This window comes from Mus musculus, chromosome 14 (genome assembly GCF_000001635.26).
Source record: "Mus musculus strain C57BL/6J chromosome 14, GRCm38.p6 C57BL/6J".
NCBI classification, from domain to species: Eukaryota; Metazoa; Chordata; class Mammalia; order Rodentia; family Muridae; genus Mus; species Mus musculus.
Window position 1 is genome coordinate 6,070,461 of NC_000080.6, and position 27,841 is coordinate 6,098,301.

General features: G+C 41.7%; 1 pseudogene; it reads right to left on the reverse strand.

The window, feature by feature from the left end:
• Positions 1 to 17,891: 17,891 nt before the first annotated feature.
• Gm3468 lies at positions 17,892 to 26,913 on the reverse strand (annotated as a pseudogene).
• Positions 26,914 to 27,841: the final 928 nt, after the last annotated feature.

Below are 27,841 nucleotides of genomic sequence, written 5' to 3' on the forward strand. Positions count from 1 at the left end.
AACTGAGAGCAGTGTGAAGCTTTAAATTCCCAGACCCTGCCCCCCCCCCAAGTGAGGTACTTCCTCCAGAAAGAAACTCCTAATTCCTTCCCAAATAATGCCACTGACTGAGGACCAAGTGTTTACATTCCATAGACTGGGGGCATGCTTGTGTGGAGTGGGGGTAGGGAGGGGTCAGGGATGGGGGCAGTCATTCTTATTCAGACCCCTCTACCACATTTGATAAAAGACAGGTGCTGGGGAGGCATTCACAGGAGGATCCCCATGAGTTGTTGGCCAAGCCAATCAGAGATTCAGGTTTAAGGATCAACCTTGTCCAAAAATTAAAGAGCAAAGTGACTAAAGAAGACAGCTGCAGGTCATAGTGATGCCAGCCTTTAATCCCAGCACTTGGGAGGCAGAGGCAGGTGGATTTCTGAGTTTGAAGCCAGCCTGGTCTACAAAGTAAGTTCGAGGAAAGCCAGGGCTACACAGAAGAAGAAGAAGAAGAAGAAGAAGAAGAAGAAGAAGAAGAAGAAGAAGAAGAAGAAGAAGAAGAAGAAGAAGAAGAAGAAGAAGAAGAAGAAGAAGAAGACAGCTGACCTTGACCTCATCAAATATGTTCTTGTGACATGTACGCGAGAGCACGGGCACACACACACACACACACACACACACACACACACACACACAAATATCTTTCCATGAATGACTGCATAGTTATTAAATACTTGCAATGTGAATATTATCATTAGAACAAGCCCACTCACTTTAGTTCCCATTGAAGATCCCCGGGGTCATTCCCCTGTTTGGCAGGCAGTGAACAGTGCAGAACAGTTTGGGCTGGGGAGGCAGCTCACTGGTAGACTGCTTTGCTAGCATGCATGAAGCTCTGGATTTAGTTCCCAGTATTGCATAGAAACAAGGTGCAGTGTCACTCACCTGGAATTCTAATGCTCAGGGCATAGAGGCAGGGGATCAGTGCTGCAAGGCTCTCCTCATTTACAAAGGGAGTCCCAGGCCAGCCTGGGCTACATCAAACTCTGTCTCAAAACCAAGCTAACAAAAGGCCAGAGTTTAAGTAATTAACCTTGTTTGAAATACTTTTTGTAAATATTTCATGATACACTAAAGTATTTGCATACTAAAATGGACATTGCATTACTTGAGATATTTGAAAAGTGTCTAGGCATTTTCTTAATTGAAAATATTTTAAAAGCTGGCAATGGGTATTTTAATTATACTGCTCAGAAGGCTGAGGCAAGAGGATGGTAAATTTGACTATAGCCTGGCCTATCTTGTAAGGCCCTATCTCAAAACAACAATAAGACATGTATGTAGTCAGACATACTGTCTTAGTTAGAGTTTCATTTCTATGAAGAGACACCTTGACCAAGGCAACAGAGGGAGAGCATTTAATTGGGGCTGGCTTACAGGTTCAGAGGTTCAGTCCATTATCATCAAGGTAGGAGCATGGCAGTATCCAGGCAGGCATGGTATAGGAATATTTGAGAATTCCACATCTTGTTCCAAAGTCAAGCAGGAGAAGACTAGCATCCAGGCAGCTAGGAGGAGAGTCTACAAGCCCACCCCCACACTGTCACACTTCTTCCAATAAGGCCATGCCTTCTTTAACAAGGCCACACCTCCTAATAGTGCCACTCCCTGGCCAAGCATATTCAAACCCACACATACTAACAATACAAGAGGCTACGGGAAAGGATTCTAGCCATGAGAGAAATCCCATCTTCCACTGATCTCTGGTTTCCTCTCAGAGCCAATCGTAAGTGATGTTTTCTTGAGGTGCTTCCAGAAAAACTCTATGCACTTACAAGTGTTATATATTATTTATGTACAACATACATGTAAGAATATATATATATACATATATATATATACATATATAAACACACACACAAACACACACACACATATATATATATATGTATATATATATATATATATATGCATTTATACATTTTTTAAGATAACCAAATAACATGGTATATACCTATAGTCCCAGCACCAGGGAAACTGATGCAGGAGGATTGCCTAATGATCAAGGCTAACCTGAGTGGCATAGTGAGACCCTCTCTCAAAAAATAGACATTTAGAAAATATCACTGTCTATTTTTATATTTGTAGATATTTCTACACACATACAATGTGTATATATTCTGTTTAAAAACTGCTACTAGGACTATTCCCTAATGGCCTTCTGTATATTTACTTCCTTCTTTTTAGGGACAGTAGGCCATTTAGATGAGCTGTGCCAAATTGCTTTCAGCAGTTCAAAGTTGGCAAAGTGTAGACAGTTTCATTTGGTTGAAATAACACAGTACAAGATCATTTAATTAATCAGTTTAGTGGAAGGAAATTGGTGGTTTTAGGACAGTACACTAATCTCACCATTTTTGGGGGCGGGGTAGTGTATATGACAATTTTTAATGTAAAGAATAGGACGTGTGTGTGTGTGCGTGGGGGGGGGAGGGAGAGAGAGACACGGAGGGAGGGAGAGGGAGGGAGGGAGAGAGAGAGAGAGAGACAGAGACAGAGAAACACAGAGACAGACAGACAGACAGACAGAGAGACAGAGAAAAAGATGTGTGCTGGCACTGCCCCAGCTCAGGGTTAAGACTGTGATTTGAAGGGCATGTAGATTGACAGTGATCTCCTGTATCTTAGCACCCTCCTCACCTCCATCTTTTTGATGTCTTTGGTCCATTTTGTTCATCTTCCTATTGACTAGGTACATTTTTTTTCCTCTTTACTCATTCTATTTTTCACTTGTATCTCTTCTCCTGTCAGCTGAGTAGGACTTCAGGTAGTTACATTTAGGTTGCTGTGTGATAAGCAAGATGATTTTGTGTCCAACTTAATTTCCCAAAGGCAAAAAAATCTGCAGGCTTGAAAGAGATGTTGGCTTGAAAAAGGCAACTGGGAGCAGTAAGATTTCCATTCTTAGTTTGCCTCTTTAACCTTCTGTATGTTCCCTGTGAGGTGGAGTCCCCTTTAGACTTGGTGCTGTAGGTATTTCATATGCATTTCATAGGTATCAATGGTCTGAAAGGACATTGCTATAAACTCTGAATGTGAATAAGTCTGTGTGCGCCTTTTGTTGGCCTGTGAGTACAGTAATATTTCATTATGCCTCAATGGCTGGAGATTGTTGCTCTACTTTCAAGCTGGCATGGATAATGGTCAGTCATATGGTGGTACACTCGGATGAGAACTGTCTCCATGACTTTCAGCCATTGAATTATCTCAGCCTGCTTAGTAGTGGTGGTGCATGCCTTTAATCCCAGCACTTGAGAGGCAGAGGCAGGCAGATTTCTGAGTTCGAGGCCAGCCTGGTCTACAGAGTGAGCTCCAGTACAGCCAGGGCTACATAGAGAAACACTGTCTCAGAAAAAAACCAAAAAACCAAAATACCAAAAAAAAAAAAACCCAAACAAACAAACAAAAAGAAACAAACAAACAAACAAATAAACAAAAACCAAAAAAAAAAAAAAAAAAACAATAAAAGAATCATCTCAGCCAAGGTCAGAAAGCTTTGTGTGTCAAAAATGTCTCCTGACTAAGTATTGGATTTCTTATTTTGTTTTACATTCATGTATATTCATTGTTAATTCTGAATGGCTATATGTTGTTCTCTAAATTTAGCAAACACAGAACACAGTCAGCTGATGAGTACCTTGCTTTTAATTAATCATGAAAGTAGCTTTACAGTGAGGCAATTTTGACTTCTGTTTTTCTTTGCTTTATGAGATATAGTTTAGGCAATTAAAACATTATTATCTGATATGCTTGTGTACGACTTTAATCCCACCACTTGGGAGGCAGAGGCAGGTGGATCTCTCTGAGGTTGTAGCCTTCCTGCTTTATGTTGTAAGTTCCCCGGACATCCAGGGTTACACTGAAAGACCTTGTCTCAAAAAAACAGAACAAAATAAAAAACCCACCACCCCCAAACAAATAAACGGACAAACAAACAAAGCAACATTCTACCACCGTGGATTATTATTAATTTTTAATCATGATTTCTCCAGGGAGGAGACAATAGGGCATTTGGTCACTGACTTTCAAATTGTAAATCATTTTGTCTTGGGAGGTCATGGGAGTTTCTACCTAGTGTTTAAAACAGAAACAATAAACCACAAGGTATCGTTAAGAATCTTCAGCCTCTGTTCTGTGTGGAAATATTGGGATCTAGGTCCAAATAAGATGAGAAGGGAGAAGTAAGACCAAAGGATTCCAGACAAGTTGGAGGCCAAGAGGAACATCTGCTTTCACCTGGGGCAGAACTCTGCCTACTTTCCTAAAGATCAAGTGCCAAAGATGACTACCTTTGGGGCTATTAGGATTCCCTCAGAATGGCTCATCTCTGAGAATGATGGTCCAGGGAAAAAGGTAGAAGAGGGATGGAGTGATGTTTGTCAGAGGGTGCAAATTTTCTGTCAGACTGATTAAGTAAGTTCTGGAGTATAGAACAAGTTGATTTTGATATAAACTATGTACAAAGCAAAGATAAATAAAAAAGAAAGACTTGCATCCCAAAGGTCCATCATTCTCCTCAAGTCTAAGTGTTTGTTCTCACCTTTACCAGAACTCAGGAGAATTCTGTTCATCCAGGTCTCAGGTCTCATCGAAAATACAGACCTGAACCAGCTGTGGCCAAGTGTTCCTGTTCTGCCTCAAGCTTCAGAGACACTGGAGGGGCAGCCTTGGCCTTCAGGTGGCAGCCATTCCAGGCCCTCTGTCAGCTAATGGAGTCTTCCACAGAGTCCTGTCATCTCAAAAATAGAAGCTTGGGTATTCCAAAGATTGTGATGCCACTCTACAGTCATGATGAGTTGGTTACATGAGACCATACAAGTTAACTAATGTCTGTATGACTGTTTTCCTTATTTGAAAGTGAGTAATGACATCATCTGAGGAGTGGTTGCTAAGAATAAAATCACTGATTAACGTGAATGATAGGTCTGTACAGAGCATGGGCTTAATTTTCTGGGTCCAGTGCAAAGAGCTGGGAGAGTTCAAAACAAAACCAATAGAAACAACAAGAATACTAACAACAACAATTTTTTAAAAACCTGAGTGCAGAAACACAGGCATGTACCAACTCTCGCTAACTTTTGTATGCTTTTATAATAAACAAACAAACAAAAAACCAAACATTCCTATCCCCAACTCCTTGACGTCCCCAGTGGTGTCTGGGTACACAGGAGGATTGGGACCACCATTTTCAACTCCTCATGGTTCCCAGGAGCTTCTGGGTTCCCAGGACTTTGAGAACCACAGCCTCCACTGGATTCCCCCTCCCCCCAACCCTGCTCTTTTCACCCAGAAAAACACAGGCTTGGCCCCCTATCTGTGACTGTGTTTCAGCCTTCCCTGAGCAATGTGGCTCAGCACCCCAGGGGCTAGGAAGAAACACAGCCTAATATCCCTGAGTTTTGCCTTCCCCAAGTGGCACATTGGTGGCATTCCTAAACCCCAGAGGGAAGGCAGAGACACAGAATGATGCCTTTACTGTATGCTGTCAGCAGGGCCTGATCTCTCTGCCCTGTTTTTGATATCTGTGCTCACAGGTCTGAAGTATGAGGCAGAATGTCACTGTGGTTGATTTGCACTTCCTTGGTGCTTGGGGATAACAAACCCTTATCATAGAAATTAACATTTAGAGTCCTACTTGCTATCATGTGCCAACATACATCCTAATAGATTTAATAGTTGGTATGTTAAATGAAATTTTAATTGAAATTTGTTATATTAAGCTTCTATTGCTGCAATATCATAACCAAAGTAACTTGGGAAGAAAAGTTTATTTGGCTTATACTTCCACATCACAACTCATCATGGAAGGAATCTGGACAGGAACTCAAACAGTATAGAAATCTGGAGACAGGAGCTGATGCAGAGGCCACTGGGGAATGCTGCTTACTGGCTTGTTCCTTATGGCTTGCTCAACCTAATTTCTTATAGAACCTAGGACCACCATGCAAGTGACGGTCCCACCCACAATGGGCTGGGACCGCATCCACCAATCTAATTAAGAAAATGTCCTATAGGTATAGCAACAGCCTGATCTTGTGGAGGAATTTTCTCCATTGAGCTTCCCTCCTCTCAGATGCTTTCAGCTGGTGCCTAGTTGACATAAAGTTAGCCAGCACAGAATTGTTCTGGCCAAAATTTACTTTTCCAATGAAAGCAGTGATTCAGGGAGCTTATGTCCCTGGAATTCCCTGACATCAACAAGTTGTCATCATCAGAACCCCCTTAGCAAATGCTCTCAACAGAACATTCTTTGAATCAGTGGCCAAAGTGGTGTTCCCCTAACAGCCAGAAGACCAGGGCCACCAATCTGATCTGCTTGTAGAAGTCACTCTCTAACTCACTTGCAAACATCCACAGCTTCATAGCAATCCATGCAGCAACCTTTCCTTTGAAACCTTCAAAACCACTACAAGAACAAACCTGAGAGCTGAGATTGACCTGAATTAATCTTGTGGTGAAAAAATAAATAGAGTGGAGTGTTTCCTCCATCTCTGGTCCACGAAGAGATCAACAAGCATCTTTAAAAGTGAACATGCAATCCAAAATCAAATCCCAGGAAAGAAACCAGTAGAAACAATTTGTCCTTTGTCAGGAACTCTTTCTCGAATGACGGGAGGAAAATTCCAGATATCGGCTGGTCCATATCTTCAGCTGTGAAGATTTGATATTTAATGGCAGTAGATGATAGATGAGAGGCTTCATTCAATATTTCAAAAGATTTTTAATCTCACAGATGAGAACATAGGCAAACCCAAGGATGAGGTGATATATCTTTTAAATTGAGTCTTACAACTACTGCATCATAATGTCGCTCTGTTGGGTTGGTTATTTATCTTGGTGCATTGGTTGTGGCTGTGTATCGTACCATGGTATCTTTTCCAAATATAAAAGCTGAAAGACTTCTTCAGTGCAATCTACAGCTACAAAAACCTCCAGCAAAGTGGCTGGAGGCTCAGTGGTGGAGCATTTGCCTGCCCAACATGTACAAGCCCAGACTCTAGCCTCAGCAACACAAACAACATCAATAACAACAAGCCAACAACAAATGAACCATACAAACTACACACTGTTGTGCTGTAGAGGGAGAGAGTAAACTTAAATAATTTACTGTCACAGAAACGGTAGTTAAGCACCTCACTATCACTGTCGTGAGATCCAAGCACACAAAGATAATAATTAAAATATGGTTCTGAATACAATTTAATGTTTGTTATATATTAACAAACAAGTAATATACAAATTTGGTAGATAGCAGGGAACTTAATACATGTTCATCTCTTTCCTTCTCTCTACCAAAAAATTATGACAGAGAGAGACAGAGAAAGAGAGAGCAAGAGAGAGAGAGAGAGAGAGAGAGAGAGAGAGAGAGAGAGAGAGAGAGAGAGAAGACGTCAGCTTTTTTTTCCACTGTGTTCTTCTGGGTCAGGCCAACTTGAAACTCACTGTATGTTGAGGATGAATTTCTGCTTCCCACACGTCTACCTGTAGAGTTCTGAGATTGCAGACATGAGACACCATACCTACCTTACACAGTGCTAGGGATTGAAACAAGGGCTTTGTATATACTAGCTAGGTAAACACTCCACCAACGGTGCTACATCCCAACCTGTAAAATGCCACGTTTTACAGAAAAGAAAAGAAAAGAAAAGTAAAGAAAAGAAAAGAAAAGAAAAGAAAAGAAAAGGAAAGGAAAGGAAAGGAAAGGAAAGGAAAGGAAAGGAAAGGAAAGGAAAGGGAAAAGGAAAGAAAAGAAAAGAAAAGAAAAGAAAAGAAAAGAAAAGAAAAGAAAAGAAAAGAAAAGAAAAGAAAAGAGAAAAGGAAAGAAAAAAGAAAAGGCAGGTACATTTCTAGATAGTAGGCAACAACTTTATTACTAACTTGAGATAAGAGTTGGTATCTTGTTTTATTACCAAAATTCTTGCTCCAAAGGAGAGAAAGATAATTAAAGCTTAAAATAGTATGAAAAGTGAAGCCAGCTGACAATAGTCAGGAAAGGAAGCATCTGGTTTGGACTCAGGAAAAAGCCCACTCAGGTAGAGTCCCCACTGCCCCTGCCTGCCCTGGGTCTCCTTGGGTAAAGGAGACTTGGGTGCCTGGAGGAAGAAAAGGCCCAGGAGCTGTCTTCCTGCAGACTTCCAGGAGAACAGAAAGAAATGCCTGGATTCCAGTCAGCTTTGGTGAGTTCTTGGATAGGACCTTCATGCCTGCAAAGGAAAAGGTGAAACCTGAAGATACAGCTCCAAGTGACAAGGCTTGCTCTGAGGCTATGATAGCTGATGAAGAATTATGTTCCTCTTAAGGAAATAAGAAAGGAACGGAAGAAGAATGAAGACTCAGATACTCACAAAAGACTACCGCTTGCTATCTTCCTGCTTCATTCTGAATATTGTCCAAAGATCATGAGTGGATCCCGGGGCTTGTCCACTGGGAATGTAGCAAGGAAATTGGGTGAGATGTGGTCTGAACAGACAGCCCAAGATAGACCACCATGTGAAGAGAAGGCAGCTGAACTAAAGGAAGTATGAGCTACAGGATTTTGCATGCCTTGAGAGGGCAGAGGTGATGCAAGATAGAAGGGCCCTGGTGGGCCAGGAGGCTCAAGGAAGAATGAATAGATGAAGAAGAGGAGGAAGAGAAGACAGAGGAGGAAGAGGAGAAGGAGGATATAGAAGAAGGAGGAGGAGGAGGAGGGGAGGGGGACAAGGAGAATAAGAAGAAAGTGGAGGAGGAGAACAAGAAGAGGAAGGAGGAGAAAAAGAAGAGGGAGGAGGGACGGGGTAAGGACAAGGAGGATGAAGATGAGGAGGATGAGAAGGAGGAGAAAATGAGGCAGAGGAAAACCAAATGGTTAGTCTGCGATTCCCATGGAATTTGTGGAGGCCCAGTTACTTATTTCATTAGAAATGTGAAACTTAAGTACAGCTTGACACTGGCTTCTCTATAAATATCATACAGTTTTTTGTTTTGTATAGGATCCCTACGTACTTCAAGGCTCAGGAAACAGTATTGAAGAAGCTACGAAAAGAGTGAGTGTAAAAACCTGATGAATGGAGAAGAATACTGTGAGAGGCTGGCCTCTGAACACACCATGGCTGTTACACACAGACATTCACAGCAGCTGTGTTTACCCATGCAAGCCCTTCACAAGATCCAGAGAGTTAAACTTTCCACTGTGGAGGGGGAGGGATTCTCAATACCCCATCCCCTTCCCTTGCTGAGTTGCTAATGGCAACTGATAACTGCTAAAGGACAGAGAGCCACTTTTCTTTGAGAAAGGTAGGCATTGACAGGTTTCCCACACCCCTGTGTATGACCCAGCAGGCATGCATATATACAGGCAGCACCAGTTGGACTTAGTGGGTGATTTTATGAAACAACATGAAGTTGGGAGGAATACAGGAGACTTGTTGAGGGAAGTGTGGAGGTCCAAGTGTATGGGAGACCTGTTGGGGGCAGGAGGTGATAGTGGTAATGCTAGAGGGAGTGAACAAGGAATGACTACAACTAAGATACATTGTATACACGTATGAATGGATTTTATTGAATGTTATCAGGATGTAGCTCAGTAGTGGGTGCTTGCAGTGCTAACTTAATATTCACAAGGTCCTGAGTTCAATCCCTAGTACTCTGGTAGAGAAAGAAGTTTTCAATACAGTCTGTAGCTCCCCCTCCACCCAGGGTTTGTTTATGTGTTCATTTGTTTGTTTGAAGCAGTTTCTCTGTCATCAAGCTAGGCTTACGCTCACACAGATCTCCCTGCTCCTGCCTCCTTGGTGATGCAGTAATGGTTACTCCACCACCATCTGCAAGCTGGAGGTTTTTTGGAGGCTACTATATACTTAGATTTTTAAAGTTTTGATGTTGAGTGTTCATAAATACTTAGTAGTTTCTTTAATGACTTGGATGTGGTAACACGGCCAACTTCATAGGCATTCATACTAATAGTATCTCCTTTTTAAGGATGTTTGTAATAAAATTGTGAACATTAAAATATAAAAAATATAACTAGAGACCATCATGAATAATGTACATACTAGTTTATAAACACAAGGTAAAATGTGAGGTGTGACATCACCGCTTTTCTTTGCATCCTCCACTCTTTCTCCTTGCTCTGTTCCTCCTTTATATAACCTCATAGAAGTAAGGAAGGGAAGAAAGGAAGGAGGGAGGGATGTAGAGGGGGAAAGAGGGAGTGAGAGAGGGGTGGAGGGGTGGATGGAGGAAGAGATGGAGGTAAATGGAGGAGGGAAGGGAAAGAGGAAACCCACATACACTGTAATAACAAAAGAATTATTCAGGGGCTCATGGTATCAACACTGTTCTCACAATAATGTATTCATTGTGAAACCATCTAAACATGTTTTCAAACATTGTTATACAATAGGCTCATCATTCCCCTCCAATCTTTAAAGCCACTAAGAACTGATAGACCTCCCTTGCATTCTAACATACTGTTCAACCCAAAACATTCCAAATCTGTGGAAGTGAAAACGAAAAACAAAATAAAACACAACATAGCCCGAGTTCTGCAAGAGAACCCAGTTTAAGGAAAAGGTAATTCAAAATCCCTGATACTTATTCAGTCTTCAGAAATCAATTGAAAGGGTGGGAAGGATCAGGGGTTCAAGGCCTTTGAGAGACATTGCCTCAAAAAGCCAAGGGAATAAAAACTACTTGCACCTTTGTGCCTATGTTACCCAGAACTAGTAGTGTCTCACTTGGATCCCCTGAGTGGCAGCTGTCATTCAGTTGAAATCTCAGTTTCTCTGTGGGCCTTACAGGAGAGAGTGTCATCATGGTACCCTCTGGGGTTGTTATGGTGGATGTGAAGAGAACATCTACTTCATCCCTCAGCAGTGCTGTGAGAATGTCTGGGAGACCACATGGTGTGCCCTTACTGAATGTATTGCCTGATCAACAACCTTCTTAGATCACAGTCGCCTGTCCATACTTTACCAAAACAAAGCCTGAGACAGAGTGTGAAGAACATAAGAAAAAGAACAGTACACAGAATTAAACCCAGGAGAGAAATGGAGAAAGTGGGCAGAATGACACAGGCACACATTTACAAAGCACCCGCCTTGCTCTGGAAACAGACAGAGTCAGATATGATTGGCCAGAGCACTGGTTCTCCTCCTTCATAATTGTGACTCTTTCATACAGTTCCTCATGACCTGAACCATAAAATTATTTCCATTGCTACTTCTTAACTGTAATTTTGCTACCGTTGTGAGTCTTAATGTAAATATCTGATATGCAAGGTATCCTGTACAGGGGTTGTGACCCACAGGTTGAGAAAGAACCACTGACATCGTGGTTGACAAAGCTGAGGCTTTCAGTGCATTCTAAACACGTGATATGCGAAACATTAAAATTGGGAAGCAGCAGAAACTCCATGCTTACAGAAGCATTATAAGATCCTCCTGTTTAAAAAAGATTTTGAAAGTGGTGATGTGTGGTACAGAAAATGTTCTCAAAAGAATGTGATGGCCATGGGGTAAAACTATCATTCTAGGAGCTGAAATAAAGAAGGTCACTCTTTCTAAGCTCCCCTGGGCTAGCACCACCTCTCTGTCTCTGTCTCTCTCTCTCTCTGTCTCTGTCTGTCTGTCTGTCTGTCTGTCTGTCTGTCTGTCTCTGTCTCTGTCTCTCTCTCTCTCTCTCTCTCACACACATACCTCTGCACTTATTTCTCAATCTGGGGCTTTTTGTTTTACAGATGTGGGTGTTTTTTGGGTTATTTGAATTATTTTTATAAGGAGACAGGGTCTGTTATGTTCTTCCCACCTAATCCCTGACCTCAAACAATCCTCCTGCCTCAGTTTCCTGAGTAGCTGAATCTACAGCACACACCACCACGTTTGGGCATTTCAGACAGACGAGATTACTTTTCTACCTAGTGATTTCCTGACAAACATTTATTTTTATTTTTGTTTAGCTTTGCTTTTCTGAGATAGGGTTGAGCTTCATAGTTCTGACTGTAGATCAGGCAGACCTTGACATTGTTGGTGAACGTTTTTTTCCTAATGTGTAGTTTGCCAATTTGTCCTATTGGCTATGCCCTTTGTCTTATAGAAGCTTTTCAGTTTCTTGTGGCCCATTTATAAATTTTGATGTTAGAGTCTGAGCTATTGGACTTCTTTTTATGACTTTTATCCCCATTCCCATGAGTTTGACGGTCTTTCCTGCTTTCTCTTCAGTTAGATTCAGTGAATCTGGTTTTATGTTGAGTTCTTTAATCCACCTGGCCTTGAGTATTGTGCCAGGTGACAAACATGCATCTACTTTCATTTTTCTACATACTTACTCCAAGTTAGACCAGCGACATTTATTGAAGATGTTTCTTTTTGCATTGCATATTCATGACTTTGTCCATGATCAAGTGTCCATAAGTCTAGTTTAATTTCTCGGTCTTCAAATCATTTCTTTTTCTATTTTAAAACACTTTAATCTTACATTTCAAATGTTAGCTATTTTTCCGGTTTTCTGCCTAAAACCCACTTACCTCATGCCCCTTCGAACTGCTTCTATGAGGGTGCTCCACCACACAGTGCTCTCTTGCTAGCCTAGCATTCCTATACACTGGGGCATGGAGCTTTTAAAGGACCAAGGGCCTTTCCTCCCATTGATGTCCAACAAGGCTGTCATCTGGCACACATGTGCCTAGAGCCATGGGCCACTCCATGTGTGATTGGTGGTTTAGTCCCTGGGATATCTAGGGGATATGGTTGGTTGGTATTGTTTTTCTTCCTATGGTTGCAACCCCCTATAGCTCATTCAGTCCTTTCTCCAACTCTTCCACTGGGGACTCTATGCTCATTCCAAAGAGGGGCTGCAAAAGTGTGCCTTGGTATTTGTCACTCTCAGGTGGAGCCTCTGAGTAGACAACTGTAGCAGGCTCCTGTCAGAAAGCACTTATTGGCATCTTCCATAGTGTCTGGCCTTGGTGTCTGTATGTGGGATGTATCTCCAGGTGGGGAAGGCTCAGGATGGCTTTAGCTTCATTCTCTGTTCCACACCTTATCTCCACATATCCTCCTGTGTTTGCTGGCCTAAAGGGTCCTGGATCCACCAACAAGGGGCTTACTCTATACAGGCTCAATTTTACCAAGAAAAGGATTGTTGCAGAATCATACCATGGTACCAAGAAGTTCAACTACAGTATCTTAGGTCCAGCAGACCTGGTAGAGAACTGAAGACCTGAGCTATCTGGGGAAAGGAAGCAGTATGCAGTGTCACACAGCTCTCTCTGAGGCAACTGCTAGAACTGGAATAGGGATGTTTGTTTGTTTGTTTGTTTGTTTGTTTATTATAAGGCAGAGTTGGTACATGCCTGCAATCCTAGCACTCAGAAGGTTTTTAAAAAGTTGTTGTAGTTAGTATTCCTGATGTTTCTATTGGTTTTGTTTTCAACTCTCCCAGCTATTTGCACTGGAGGCAGAAAATTAAGCCCATGCTCTGTACAGTCCTATCATTCATGTTAATCAGTGATTTTATTCTTAGCAACCACTCCTCAGATGATCTCATTACTCACTTTCAAATAAGGAAACAGTCATACAGACATTAGTTAACTTGTATGATCTCACGTAACCAACTCATCATGACTGTAGAGTGGCATCACAATCTTTGGAATACCCAAGCTTCTATTTTTGAGATGACAGACCTCTTTGGAAGACTCCATTAGCTGACAGAGGACCTGGAATGGCTGCCACCTGAAGGCCAAGGCTGCCCCTCCAGGGTCTCTGAAGCTTGAGGCAGAGGTCATCCAATAACACAGGAAAACTTGGCCACAGCTGGTTCAGGTCTGTATTTTGGGTGAGACCTGACACCTGGATGAACAGAGGTCTCCAGAGTTCTGGTAAAAATGAGAACAAACACTTAGACTTGAGGAGAACATTGGATCTTTGGGATTTGTTAGTATTCCTGCTGTTTCTAATAATTTTAGTTTGAACTCTCCCAGCTATTTGCACTGGATTCAGAAAATTAAGCCCATACTCTGTACAGTCCTATCATTCATGTATTTATTGTAATCAACACAGTCATCAATAGTAAACTAAGTATATTGGTTCATGGTTATAGTCTACTCTACTAAAATAAATGATTTGGACTGATAAACAATTTCTAGTGATTGTGTGAGTACAGGAACACATAAGAAGATATTTAACTGAGAATTAGTAAGTAGTTGCCCCTTTTTCTTAATCCATACATTGTAATATGTAAAGACAGAGTTATTTTGAAAACAAGACCTCTGGGGAAAAAAAAAAACTTTCCGCGAGCACATATTCAGCAAAAGTTTAAAGTACAAACCTGAACAGAATTATGACAATGACATCTAGTCCCTACTCTTAGATCAGTCTGCTGACAAGACTTTGAATGAGATTCACCATGAGCCTAGTGAATCATAGTTTGTGCACCTTCAGGAAGTCATTTCAAAAGATTTCAAAGTAAAAGTGAAGTGCTTAAGAAAGCATGGAAAAATTGTTTCCCCAAGGAAGAAATCCTACCTCACTTCTCTAAGGAAACAGCAAGATTGAAGGTAATTCTAATTTTAAAAACAGTATATGTCATTTGAGTGCAAAGATGCATCTGTGAGCCCACATCTGCAGAGCTTAAGAATGTCTAGACAACAGGATCTCAGCGTTGAACATGTCCTGCATCTTCTTCACACCCTCAGTCCCAGCTGCATCCTTGTCCTTGATCATTAAAGCTCTAAGGATACAGGTGTAAAATTCCGGGATCCTGTGACCCTGAGATTCTGGGTGTGTCGCAGTTCCTGGGAGTCAAGTTGCCTGTGAGACTCTAAGATTCTTGTGTGACTAACTCCTGGGATTCTGGGATCCTGGGATCCTAAGATCCTGGTCGTGATAGAGTGAGTGCGTGGTAGTGGAGCCTCCTCTGTGGGCTGTGGGACTGTCCATTGTGTTTGTACCTAAGGTAGACAAGTGCTAGAGTAAACATATGCAAGAAATGATGCCAGCAGTCCTGAGAGAGGTGTTGACAAACTAAGACTTTTAAGTCTCATCATCCAGATCAGAGGGGTAGAGGCTATGGCTCTTCTTGGTTGTTTGTCATGCCACTGAGCAGCCACCTCCTTATGTATTGTCCCTGATGCAGATGTTGCATGACAATCTGTAGATGCACAAGAATCTAAACTCGCTGATACTCAGTGCAATCTACAGTTGTCAGTTTTATCATCTTGTGGTATTAGGATATTTGATCTCTTTGTCTATTTTTACTTGCTGTAAAAAAGAGCCTAAGGCAGCTCCTCATAACTCTCTGTGAGTGCTCAGCATAGCACATTCCTGGTTTGGTAATGTTTTCAATTGCAGGGTTAATCTGACCACTTACACTAGGATTTGTAGAGGCATATAGCACTTAACTAATAACAACATTTCTAGGGGTCAACTAATTGCAGACTGATAACAGCCACGTTCCTCTTTTGGTCCTCTACTTAAGCTTGTCTTAAACTTGAAAAATCCTAAAAGTTACTCTCAAGACTTATTGTCCCCAAATGACAGTTGAGTCTGACTTGCTGTGTCCCTTTCAAGTCAGGTAACAACGATGATTTATAGGCTATGTAGTATATAAATTGCCTTGAATCTGCACTAGCTCCATTATGTTCATAGCAGCCTTAATCATGATAGCCAGTAGCTGGAAAGAACCAAGATGTCCATCAACAGAGAAATGGATACAGAAAATACGGTACATTTGTACAATGAAGAACTAGTCAGCTATTAAAAAGAATGAATTCATGATATTTTTAGACAAATGGATGGATCTGTAGGATATCATCCTGAGTAAGGTAATCCAATCACAAAAGAACACATATGACATGTACTTGCTGATAAGGGGATATTAGCCCAGAACCTTGGAATACCCAAGATACAAATAGCAAAGCATACAAAACTCAAGAAAAAGGAAGACCAAAGTGAGGATACTTTGATCCTTATTAGAATGAGGAACAAAATACCCATGGAAGGAGTGACAGCAACATAATGTGAAGCAGAGACTGAAGGAATGACCATCCAGAGACTGCTTCACCTGGGGATCCATCTCATAAACAACCAGAAAAACCAGACACTACTACAGATGCCAACAAGAGATTGCTGACAAGAGCCTGATATAGCTGCGAACTGAGAGGTTCTGCCAGTGCCTGACAAATACAGAAGTACATACTCACAGCCATCAAATGGTCGGAGCACAGGGTCCCCAGTGAAGGAGCTAGAGAGAGGACCTATGGAGCTGAAGGGTTTAGAGCCCCATAAGAGGAACAACAATATGAACTAACCAGTACCTCCAGAGATCACTTGGACTAAACCACCAAACAAAGAAAACACATGATGGATCTCATTGCTCTAGGTAAATGTGTAGAGGAGGATGGCCTGGTTGGTCATCACTGGGAGGAGAGTCTTTGGTCCTATGAATGTTCTATGCCCCAGTAGAGGGGCATGCCAAGGCCAGGAGGAAGGGAGTGGGTGGGTTGGGGAGCAGGGGTTGGTGTAGTAAACAGGGGATCTTCAGAGGGGAAACTAGGAAAGGGTTTAGCATTTGAAATGTAAGTAAAGAAAATATCAAATAAAAAAGGCATTTGTTAGGATTTTATAGGATGATACCTAATTACAATCTTCATTGTTTTTGAATGATGTTTTTGGCAGACACAGGTGAATCATAAAGTAATAAAATGAACATTGAAGGGCCCGACAGAAATATATCCCCAAAAAGATTTTGGAATTTATTATCTCTACTTGCAATTACCAGTGATTGTATATTTGAAGGAACGCAGAAGCATACACTGCTGTGTTTTCTGACAGCTTTTTATTCCCTTAGATTATGCTTTGATTTAATGAGAGCTATTACAGAAATACTGATGTATTTGCCATTAATGCGTTCAACACCATCATCCACAGTATTTTCACAGTAGCTAAATATTTGACAGCAACGATGCAGCATGGGTAAATTTTCCATCATTAAGTTCCTATCCAGACAGTTGGACAAACTCTCCATAGTGAATGTATGAAGGACTTTGTAGTTCAGTCTGGCTCAGAAGAAACTATGGAGCCCAAGTCCCATGAAGAGTGCAGAGATCCATCTGGGTCTGATATCTGTGGGCTTTCATGATCACACCTGAAATAACAAGGCTCTTAGAGTGAAGAGTTGGAGATCACTGTGTTAGTCATAAGAAAAAATGCAATGTACTCAATTGTAACTGAAAGCTGACAGTCAATATGTACTGTGTATAACCTTATCAAAATATCAACTTAATTAAAAGAACAATAAATAACCAATAAATAACAACATTTTGAACGAAAACAAGAAAAACCAAATAACTAAACTAATCAAAACTCAAACCGAAATCAAACCACAAAAATTGTGCAAAGCAAAATTCTTAGTCTGCTCATTTTGTAGCACAGCCTTACAGCCTGTGGCTGTCCTTGGCAACTTAGTAGAAAAGTAGTTCCTGGAGGTAACAATCTTTGCAGGAGAAATTTAAGCAACACTCTCCTTTTGGAGTGTGGGTCTGAAGGATATGGCCTCCCAAGTCAAAGCAGAACACATGTTGTAGACTTGGATCCAAGGTTTTACAATTTTGTTGACTGATCTCCATGTAATTATTGATGATGACCCATCAGGAAAAGATAAATTTGGACTCAGATTCTTCCTGGATGCCCAGCAGCTCTTGATGTGTCTCAGCATTTCTCTGAGTCCCTTTAAATGTGCACTCTTCCTGGGCCAGAGGCTAGATGAAATTAAGGCCTGTTCATACCAAAGAAACAAAATAAAGGAGGAGCATACAGCCCATTACAGCCATGGTTATTAGGGATGAGAGGCAACAGTGGTGTATTTCCTGTGCACACTCAGTGCTCCTCCTCCAGCACTTCTCTTTGAGGGAGATCATGTCGTGGTCTGTGCCATGTTCTGCTTTCTGTTGGACTATTTCACACTTAGGGAAGAAAGAAACAAAGGCCGGTTAAGCATTTGTAAATTGAGCTGTCTCTCCCAGAACAGCTCTATTCAGCTGGACAAACCAACATGTCCTATCAACTAAGATCAAAACGTGCATCCCAAGTGCCATAGAGCACCTGAGCTTGGAATTGTTTCTCACCTATTAAAAACTGCTAGAAACTGAACGGTCAACTACACATTATACTGGAGTTCTAAAAAACACCACATTTCCCCAGTTGTGCGGGTATATTATATTGAGTAATAACATTGTAGCAATGTTTGAATGTGAGTTCAAGAGAGATGTGTGCAACCTAGAAACCATGTGGATTCCTTATGGGGTGGGAGCGTGCCCTGAACTGAAGTGAAGGCTATGATTATTTCTCCAGTCAGGAACCTCACAGGGTTCCTCTTGTCAGTCCTCTATCTGCAAATAACCAGAGACACCATACAACACAATACCCATGGGTAATTCATGGTTCCTAGAACCTGCAAGAGTGTGCTAAATAAAAATATTACCAAGGCTGGGCAATGAACCTTAAAAGTGATTGTCATGAAGAAACAGAACAACACCCCTGTACATCTATGACTATTGCAGGGCACACTCTCAAACACACATAATATTTGTGTTTATGCAATACAAGCATATTGTTTTGCAGTGACTTTTTTAGTTTCGTGGTTAATACAAACATAAAAATCTCCCAGGATACTTTGCAGGAATAAAAAAACAAATCTTGAATGAGAAAGGTACTTAGTGAGCATAGCATATAGGCAGCGCAGTCAGTGATATGCTTTCCACTCATAAACCGGTCTGGGAATCAGGGTTCTTGTACTATTATCCTATCTGGCTCAACAAGTTCCCAAGGCTGTGTAGAATAGGTTTGTTTCCCAGCCTAGGCTCACATGTTGGTGGTGGACCAGCCTCTTGTTCTTGTTCCCTGTTTCAGACTTGTCCTAAAGTAAACAATTTCTTCCAATAGGATCTCCCTTTTCCATCACCTAACTGACTTGGTGTCCAAAGGCATGAGCCCAGAGTAATAGGAACTGTCTACAACCAGGATCCAAAAGAAACGTTTTCTCCCCAGAATGTGACTGTGTCAGGTCTATTTTGAGTAGGATAAGGCTGACTAGTTGAAGGACAAATGCTTGCATGGATTATCTCACACTGAGTTCATGGAAGGGCTGCACCACACAGGGCCTTTTCATCCTTCAGCAGATGGACATCAGGATAACTTCTCCCTTCAGGGCTGCTCTGAGGACCACTACAACCCTGAGCACCCTAGACTCTGTGGATAACTCCTCCTTGTTCTGGAAGCACTGGGTCAAAGAGGACTTCTTTTCCACTTTATGAACATGGCTTCTAACAGACATAACCAATTTTATACTACCAGTACTGTCTCAAGGTCCTCATTTCTCCCAACCCCCACTGAGGCTGATTGAGACACAGGTCTGAAAAACCATGCATACACAAAAAGAAACACACAGACACACAGTCACAGACACACACACAAGCACAGGCATACTTATTCACATAAAATCATAACTGAGCAGAAAACAATGAGGTATCTGTTATGGTTCAGGACCAAGATAATTCAGACTATGCAGAGGTAATGTTTCAAGAGAGACCCAAGGACTCTGCGATTATTTTAGAGGAAGAAAAAGCACGAGAGAAGCGGGGTCATAGTGGCACACTCCTTTAATCCCAGCACTTGGGAGGCAGAGGCAGGCAGATTTCTGAGTTTGAGGCCAGCCGGGTATACAGAGTGAGTTCCAGGACAGCCAGTGTGAACAGAGAAACCCTGTCTGGGGGAGGGGGGGGAGGGAAACATCTAACAATGGTCCAATTTGGGGGCATATATTAAGAAATTTTTTCATGAAGCCTCAGAAATCACACACCAAACCTGAGCCTGTGTGAAGCCTTTCTATCATCTCTGGTCATCCAGCCAACTCCAGACTCTAAGGCCCAGGAATGACCACTCCAACAGCACTCAAAGAAAATTGAACTGACAAGCTGCTACTCAGGCTCTCTCAGTGTGAACCAAGATATATGAAGCCTGAAGAGACCATTTTGAGATAGAGCAGAAAAGGGGGGAATAGAAAAGCCGCCAAAAGACAGTAATGAAATCCACTTATTTGTCAATTAAACTAGGCTGTCATCCCTGCAAACTATTTCCTACCTAGAATCTCACAAGATCCCTGTAAAGCAAATGAGCTACAGGCCTTTACTTCTTCCCTCAAAGCTCTTGCTATTCTCAAGAAGGGCTCCAACACAGCACCCTTCAAACTTAAGGCATATAGTGTTGTGATGTCTAATCAACCTATCTCCCTAGTGATTATAGCAGAGCAGGAACATTTGCATGCCAAATATGCAGTTTCTTGAACCAGGCTACCTCCACAGAGAGTCCTGTAGATGATCACATAAACAAACACTTGGAGGAGACATAGGTGAGTGCCTGGAGAAGTTGGTGGACTGTGATATTGGATTGTCTATGTTTATGGTTAGACATGAGGGCAATCTGCCTCTGATACACATCATCCTACCTGCTGTTCCTTGGCACTTGGGACACAGATGTTCTTGCTGGCCTCCTCAGAGAACCTCTTTTCTTCCCCACAGGACACTTATGGCCAGCCTGCTCCACCAGCAGCCTTCTGTTCTCATTCAGTAATATCCTTACGTTTTCGTTGAGTTGAGTGCACTCACGGAGGAGGTGGTCCTCCTTAATGCTGATCCACAAAGAAAAATTGGTGATTCCCAGCCAGATTCCATTGGCTTGCCACTCCTACAAGTCCTATGATCCCTGCAAGGGCCCTGATTCCCAGACAGCCCCCAGAAGAGTCCACAGTTACATAGCAGCAACAAACAGAGGCAGGTCATATCAAGATACCACCCATATTCCACAGGACTCAACAAACTTCTAAAAACCCTGACACCAAGAGTACACCATATACATCACAGAAGAGGAAATGTTCCTCATGGTTGATTATAGGTCTGTGCTACCATAAAACCTTCAGCAGGGAGAGGGCTTAGCCCCTCTGAGAGAGGTGAGACAACCAAACAGGTGTGCAATCTTTACATTTTTGTTGGGAATCCTAGATCTTTTAATCTGTGGTCAGAAACCCAGAGGTTCAGGGTTCCTGGATATTCCCAGCGTGGTGGAAAAGTTTTCTATTTAGAGGATCTTGAATTTGGAAGAATAAAGATTGGAGGGTCTTGGACACTCTTCACACTTAGGACACGTGTGTCCAAGAGGTACAAATCCAAGACCCTTGCCTCAGGGCAGGGTTCCTGGATAAAAACAGATAGCATAAAACCAGAACCCTTGCTTTTGTTCAAAGTCCTAAAAGGACAGAAGCATTCCCTGCCTAGTTCTGGGGGTCTCATTTGTGTCACTGACTCACCTGTAGGAATAGTTATCTTCTATCAGTTCCTTGGAGTACTGCATGGAACCAATTATGGACTGGATCATTTTATTCATATCCAACATTGTCTTCTCATGTTGTGATTTAATGATGTTGAATTCAGTGTTCATCCTGTGGCATGGCCCAAGAAGCAAATAATATGCTGAATTAAGGAATCAATAATCATGTGCAAACAGGCTATATCATGTACTACCCAAGCCAAGTGCATGCCACATCCTGGCTCATTCAAACTGGGTCCCCTAGGTGCTAATTAAACTTACTATCCTGGGCAGAGGACAGCAGAGCCAGGAGACCAAATGGAGCTAGCTGACCTTCAAGGGCTTCCCGGGCAAGCATGTAGGAATAGAGTACTTCTATGACAATTTTACACTACACTGTGCCACAGGCAAGGGTCCAGTAGATATCTGTAATGACTTTCCTCTTATTTTTAAGGCAGGGATTCTCATTTCTTGGTTCCTGTTGTTATGTGAATTCCCAGAGGACACAACTAGTATTTACAGGAGAAAGGCTTTATCGCATCTCCTCCAGGAGATTCCTGTGTGACAACAAGGAAACACCAGGAGCAAACTTCCCTGGTGATCACTTTGGACCTCTATGGACTCAACACTAACAGGACCTGCAAACTGTGCATCACACAAATCCTCAGACCCCATCAAAGGTCCCAGAGCCCCAGTCCTGAACAAAACACATGCAACTATGTTCACACACACAGACACAATTAGAATGCCAAATAAATCCAGACAGGTGCCATCTCTCAGAATATAATGAACAATATCAGAGTAAAGCCTTGAAGCCTGCAGGCATTGCATTCACACACTGAGAAACAGTAAGTGTGAGCAGGACATTCAAGCTGTTCACAGCAACAATCAGAATGCAAAAACCCCAAGGTCAAGTACAAAAGAAGATGATAATAAACACACAGCACCTTGTTTATCCAACAATTAAACACCTGTCAGGGCTACTTAATTGAATGATGGGAGATGACGCACTCCATTCATGGAAGGAAATTGGGTTAACAGATGGCACAATACAGTCAACAGTGTACTGGGCATAATTCCTACCTGTAGTTCAAATCCTCATACATGTAAAGGTTCAGGATTCCACACATTTCCTCCATGTCATTGCTGATCTTCCTCATATCCAATTTCAGTTCTTCTAGTTCATTTATTTTTGATCTCTTCTTGGTCATTTTGGAATTTTGGGTTGAAGTATTTCTAGCAGACCCTGCAGATAGGTAAACACAAAAGAATTTGCATACTTGATGGCCCAGGGGCAGGGGAGACCATTCTGAGTCCCAAGAAGAAGATGGAGGGAGAGAAAAGATAAAGACAGTGAATTCCTAAAAGAGCAGAAAAGCTATCTTCCAGCTGGTTTGCTAAGCTATGTTCCTCTTCCTAACCACCATTGTCAGACATATGCCACACTCCCTGTTACAGGCCCGGTTGCCTTGAAATGTATAAGCTGCCTCAGAAATAAAGATATGGGGAACATTGTCAGGTCATATCAGATGGGACGCAGGGAAATCCTGAAGTTCATAGTGCTTAGCACTATCAAGCACTAATTAATCGTGTGTCTTCAAATCCAATGTGTCTGAGTCCTCACCACATGACATGACCAGGGGAGCATCCTTCTCTGTTCCTTTCATCAGAGATTCAAGTTACCTACAGTAATCTGGAAGATGAAGTGCTTCAACTCCCTTCCATGAAAGGACACACTGTTATTCTCATAGTGCCCACTCCTGACATTTTTTGCCACTCAAAATGAAATTAAATAGCTCCCAGAAAAGTAGCTGCAGGTTTGTCAATTTCTGGCTCTGTCAAACTAATCATCAGAAATTCTTGACTCTTTTTCTGACATTGACAAAGTCCAAGGCTTCAGCTTTTAAGACCTACTCCTGGAAGGCCCAGCTCAAGCCTACCTCTACCAGGAAGTTCCCCAACTCTGCCCAGGACTCACTGTGCCTTCTCCAGAATGATTTCCTTCTTCCTTTTTCATGAGAAAGGATTCCCTCTTCCTTCTCTGTTGGTCTGGTCTCTCCTTCATCGCCAGTCTCTTTCTGAAATAGCCTGAGCAGCCAGGAAAACATTCCTGCTGGTGAACCCAGAGCAAACAGAAGGGATGAACCACAGGCAGTTGCTGTCACCACAACACAGGTGACAACGCAGAGGATTCTAGTTCTATCCTAGATACAAGAGATTCTCCAAGGAAGGCATTACTGATGATGTCACTAGCAACTGCCATGACCTACCTGTTAACTAGTTCTGCCCAGCTTGGTCCTTTTCTGGGGTGCCTCTCCTGGAGCTTCTCATGGACCCGTGTGATCCCCTTTGGCAACCTCTCCTTCCAAAGCTGGAGAATTCTACTGCTTCATTAGATGTCATGTGCTTTTGAGGGGGAACGTTGGTTAGGACTGTGACATGCTTAAGAGATTTTGTTAGCACCCAAATCTCTAGGGACTGTGGATGTAGTAGATGTTTCACAACAGTAAATATACCAGCTGTGTCAATTCATGTGACATACACTCCAATTTCCCAGGGTTTTCCTGTCTCACAGAGGCAAATATCTTTCTCCTATAGGTTTAATTGTACAAAACATGGACAATATTTTCTAACCGTGTATTCCTTGACAGAGGGCATTTTTTCATATATATATATATATATATATATATATATATACATGAGTTTCACAAAATCTCTGGTTTACAACCCTATCTTTTACAAAGAAAACTCCCTACTCTTTTGAACATATGGAATCATCTACAGGGCAAATATAAATGGTTAACTTGCTGTGCCTTCTTCAAAACATTATCCTGCACATGCTCCCATTCTCAAATACATCCAGACAATTTAATGGGCAACAGAGAGTAGTGGTCATCCTGGACTGTACATTACTGCATTGTAGCCTCATAGCAATTACTTCTCAAATATCTGTCTTCCAGAATTGCTAAGTTGAGAAATGAGGGTGTTGCAGGTTGTAACGTCATACTGTACTCACAGCAAATATAATACTCAGAAGGTAGGGCTGGGAGTGCAATGACCTGAATTGAGATGAAACCTCAATTTTAATGTGTCTATAAGGTCAGGATGCTGTCCCTTTGGCATTATCATCTCTGGCTTTTGTGTTCTTATGCTGGCTTTGCTGAACCTGTGCCCCCTAACCTCACAGATTTAAGAGTGAAAAATCATGTATATCTTCTTTCAGAAAACATCTGAATTTCACTACCTTCTTGAGCCACACAATATCAATATGCAGAGCTCAAAAATCAGGGGGAGATAGGTGATGGCTTCAAAGATGAGGGCTTTTTCTTACAATTAGGGCGCATATTTTTTTCCAATGTGATTTTTCCTTTTCTCTTTCACTAAGGGTGGCTTGTGTGTTTGCTGGCCTAAAGGGTCCTGGTTCCAACAACATGGGGCTTACTCTATAGAGGCTCAATTTTACCAAGAAAAGGATTGTTGTAGAATCATGTCGTGACAGCAAGTAGTTCAACTACACTGTCTTAGGTCCAGCTGACCTGGTATAGGACTGACGACCTGAGCTATCTGAGGAAAGGAAGCAGCATGCAGTGTCACACAGCTCTCTCTGATGCAAACTGCTGGAATTGGAATAGGGATGTTAGTTTGTTTGTATGTTTGGTTGTTAATTATAAAAACAAAAAAAAAGTTAGCCACAGTTGGTACATGCCAGTAATCTCAGCACTCAAAAGGGTTTTAAACAATTGTTGTTGTTTGTATTCCTGTTGCTTTTATTGGTTTTGTTTTGAACTCTCCCAGCTATTTGCACTGGACCCAGAATATTAAGCCCATGCTCTGTACAGTCCTATCATTTATGTTAATCAGTGATTTTATTCTCAGCAACCACTCCTGAGATGATCTCATTACTCACTTTCAAATAAAGAAAACAGTCATACAGACATTAGTTAACTTGTATGGTCTCACGTAATCAACTCATCATGACTCTAGAGTGGCATCCCAATCTTTGAAATACCCAAGCTTCTGTTTTTGAGATGCCAGGCATCTGTGGAAGACTCGCTATCTGGTATGGTAGGGGACCTGGAATGGCTGCCACCTGAAGGCCAACACTGCCCCTCCAGTGCCTCTGAAGCCTGAGGCAGAGGTCAGCCAACAACACAGGAACACTTGGCCACAGCTGGTTCAGGACTGTACTTTGGATGAGCCCTGAGACCTGGATTAACAGAGGTTTCCAGAGTTCTGGTAAAAGTGAGCACAAACACTTAGACTTGAGGAGAATAATGGATCTATGGGACAAACATCTTTCTTTTTTATTTATCTTTGCTATGTTCCTAGTTTATGTCAATACCAAAGGCACCCTACTTTACAACATCTATTCTCTCTGGGTGTTAAAGTTATTGCCTGTGTATACACACTAGAGTTACTAGAACAATTCATTCTGTCCAATTTTTTTAAATAATTAATTATTTTTTATTGATATATTTTTATTTATTCACTTTACACTCTGCTTTCTGCCCCCTGACACCTATATTCTTTCCCCAATATTGCTGGCTGCTTCTTTTCTGAGGGAATATGGGGCAGCTATCTCAGGTCATCCCTTCTTCTACCAAAGTTGAGTGACCCTGTCCTGGAGAAAGGTGATGAGGGTGCTGGGAATGAATGACTTCTGCTTGGCTTTCTTCTTGTTCCACTTGGCTGGCTTTGAGCAGTTCTTGCAGAACTGTCCTTGAACTTGGTACTTCATCCTGATGGTCCGTAAGAAGCACTGGTTTTATTAATTATTCTTGAGAGTATATTTCCATCAAACCGAATCCCATCAGTATACTAACAAGGACAAAGGAAATGAGATATGAGACATCTATTCCAGGAGTTTCCAATTGTTCTCAGACCAGCAGTAGAGAAGCCCACAAAGCTGGCAAAGGTAACTGAGGTCACACAGGGTCCTGAGAGCATACTGCTGCTTTCCTAAAGAATGTTCTAGAGGATTATTATATCTAAACTCCCATAGATTCGTGTGCACTGGACACCAAAGGGCTCAACATACTTTGCTTTTGTCACTCAGCTTCTCCAAGTATTAGAAGTCCCCCAATTTAGAGGGATTTGAAGGTATAAATAAGTCCCAGTGGCTAGAGGTACCTCAAAACAATGTGTAAGAACAGAGAACTGCTTGAGAATCAGAAAGACAAGAGCAAAGTCATAGCCCAATAAGAAAATCTGAGTAACAAGCCATCAAGTGAAAACTGAAAGTAGCAGGCCATGCACCAGTAAGGTTGGTCCTTGGCTCTCAGGTAGATCTATCTGAAAATTTCTGAGGAACTCCATTTTGATTTCCAGAGTTGCCATAGCTCTTTGCAGTCCCACCAGAAATGGAAGAATGTTCCTCTTTCTTCAAATTCTCACCAACATATGCTTTCACATGAGTTTTTTTTGATCTTAACATTCTTCACTGGAAAGTATAATGCTGGACACCACCTCAGGGTCATTTTGATATTCATTTACCTGAAAAAAAAAGGACTTTGCACACTTCTTTAGTGCTTCTCAGCCATTCAAGATGCGTTGTTGTGAATGTTGTGTTTAGTTCTCTACCTCATTTTTAGATTGTGTTCTTAGCTCTTATGGTGGTTATCTACTTGAGTTCTTTATAACATAACAACAGAACCTGAGGAAATCCAAAACATCATCAGATCCTACTACAAAAGGCTATACTCAGGAAAACTGAAAACCTGTATGAAATAAACAACTTCCTAGACAGATACCAGATACCAAAGTTAAATCAGAATCAGATTAACGATGTAAACACTCTCATTTCCCTAAAGAAATAGAAGCAGTCATCAATAGTCTCCCAGCCCCAAAAAGTCCAGGACCTGTCGGGTTTAGTGCAAAGTTCTAGCAGACCTTCGAAGAAGACCTGATTCCAACTCTCCTCAAACTATTCCACAAAATAGAAACAGAAGGCACTCTACCCAATTCTTTCTATGAAGCCACAATTACTCTGATACCTAAACCACACAAAGATCCAAGAAAGAAAGAGAACTTCAGACCAATTTCCCTTATGACCATGGATGCAAAAATACTTAATAAAATCCTCACAAACCGAATCCAAGAACACATCAAGACAATCATCCATCATGACCAAGTAGGCTGGATCCCAGGGATGCAGGGATGGTTTAATATACGCAAATCCATCAGCGTAATTCACAATATAAACCAAATCAAAGAAAAAAAAAAACGCATGATTATCTCATTAGATGCTGAGAAAGCATTTGACAAAATCCAATACCCATTCATGATAAAAGTCTTGGAAAGATCAGGAATTCAAGGCCCATACCTAAACATGACAAAAGCAATCTACAGAAAACCACCATCAAACTAAATGGAGAGAAGCTGGAAGCAATCTCACTAAAATCAGGAACTAGACAAGGATGCCCACTTTCTCCCTACCTATTCAATATAGTACTTGAAGTCCTAGCCAG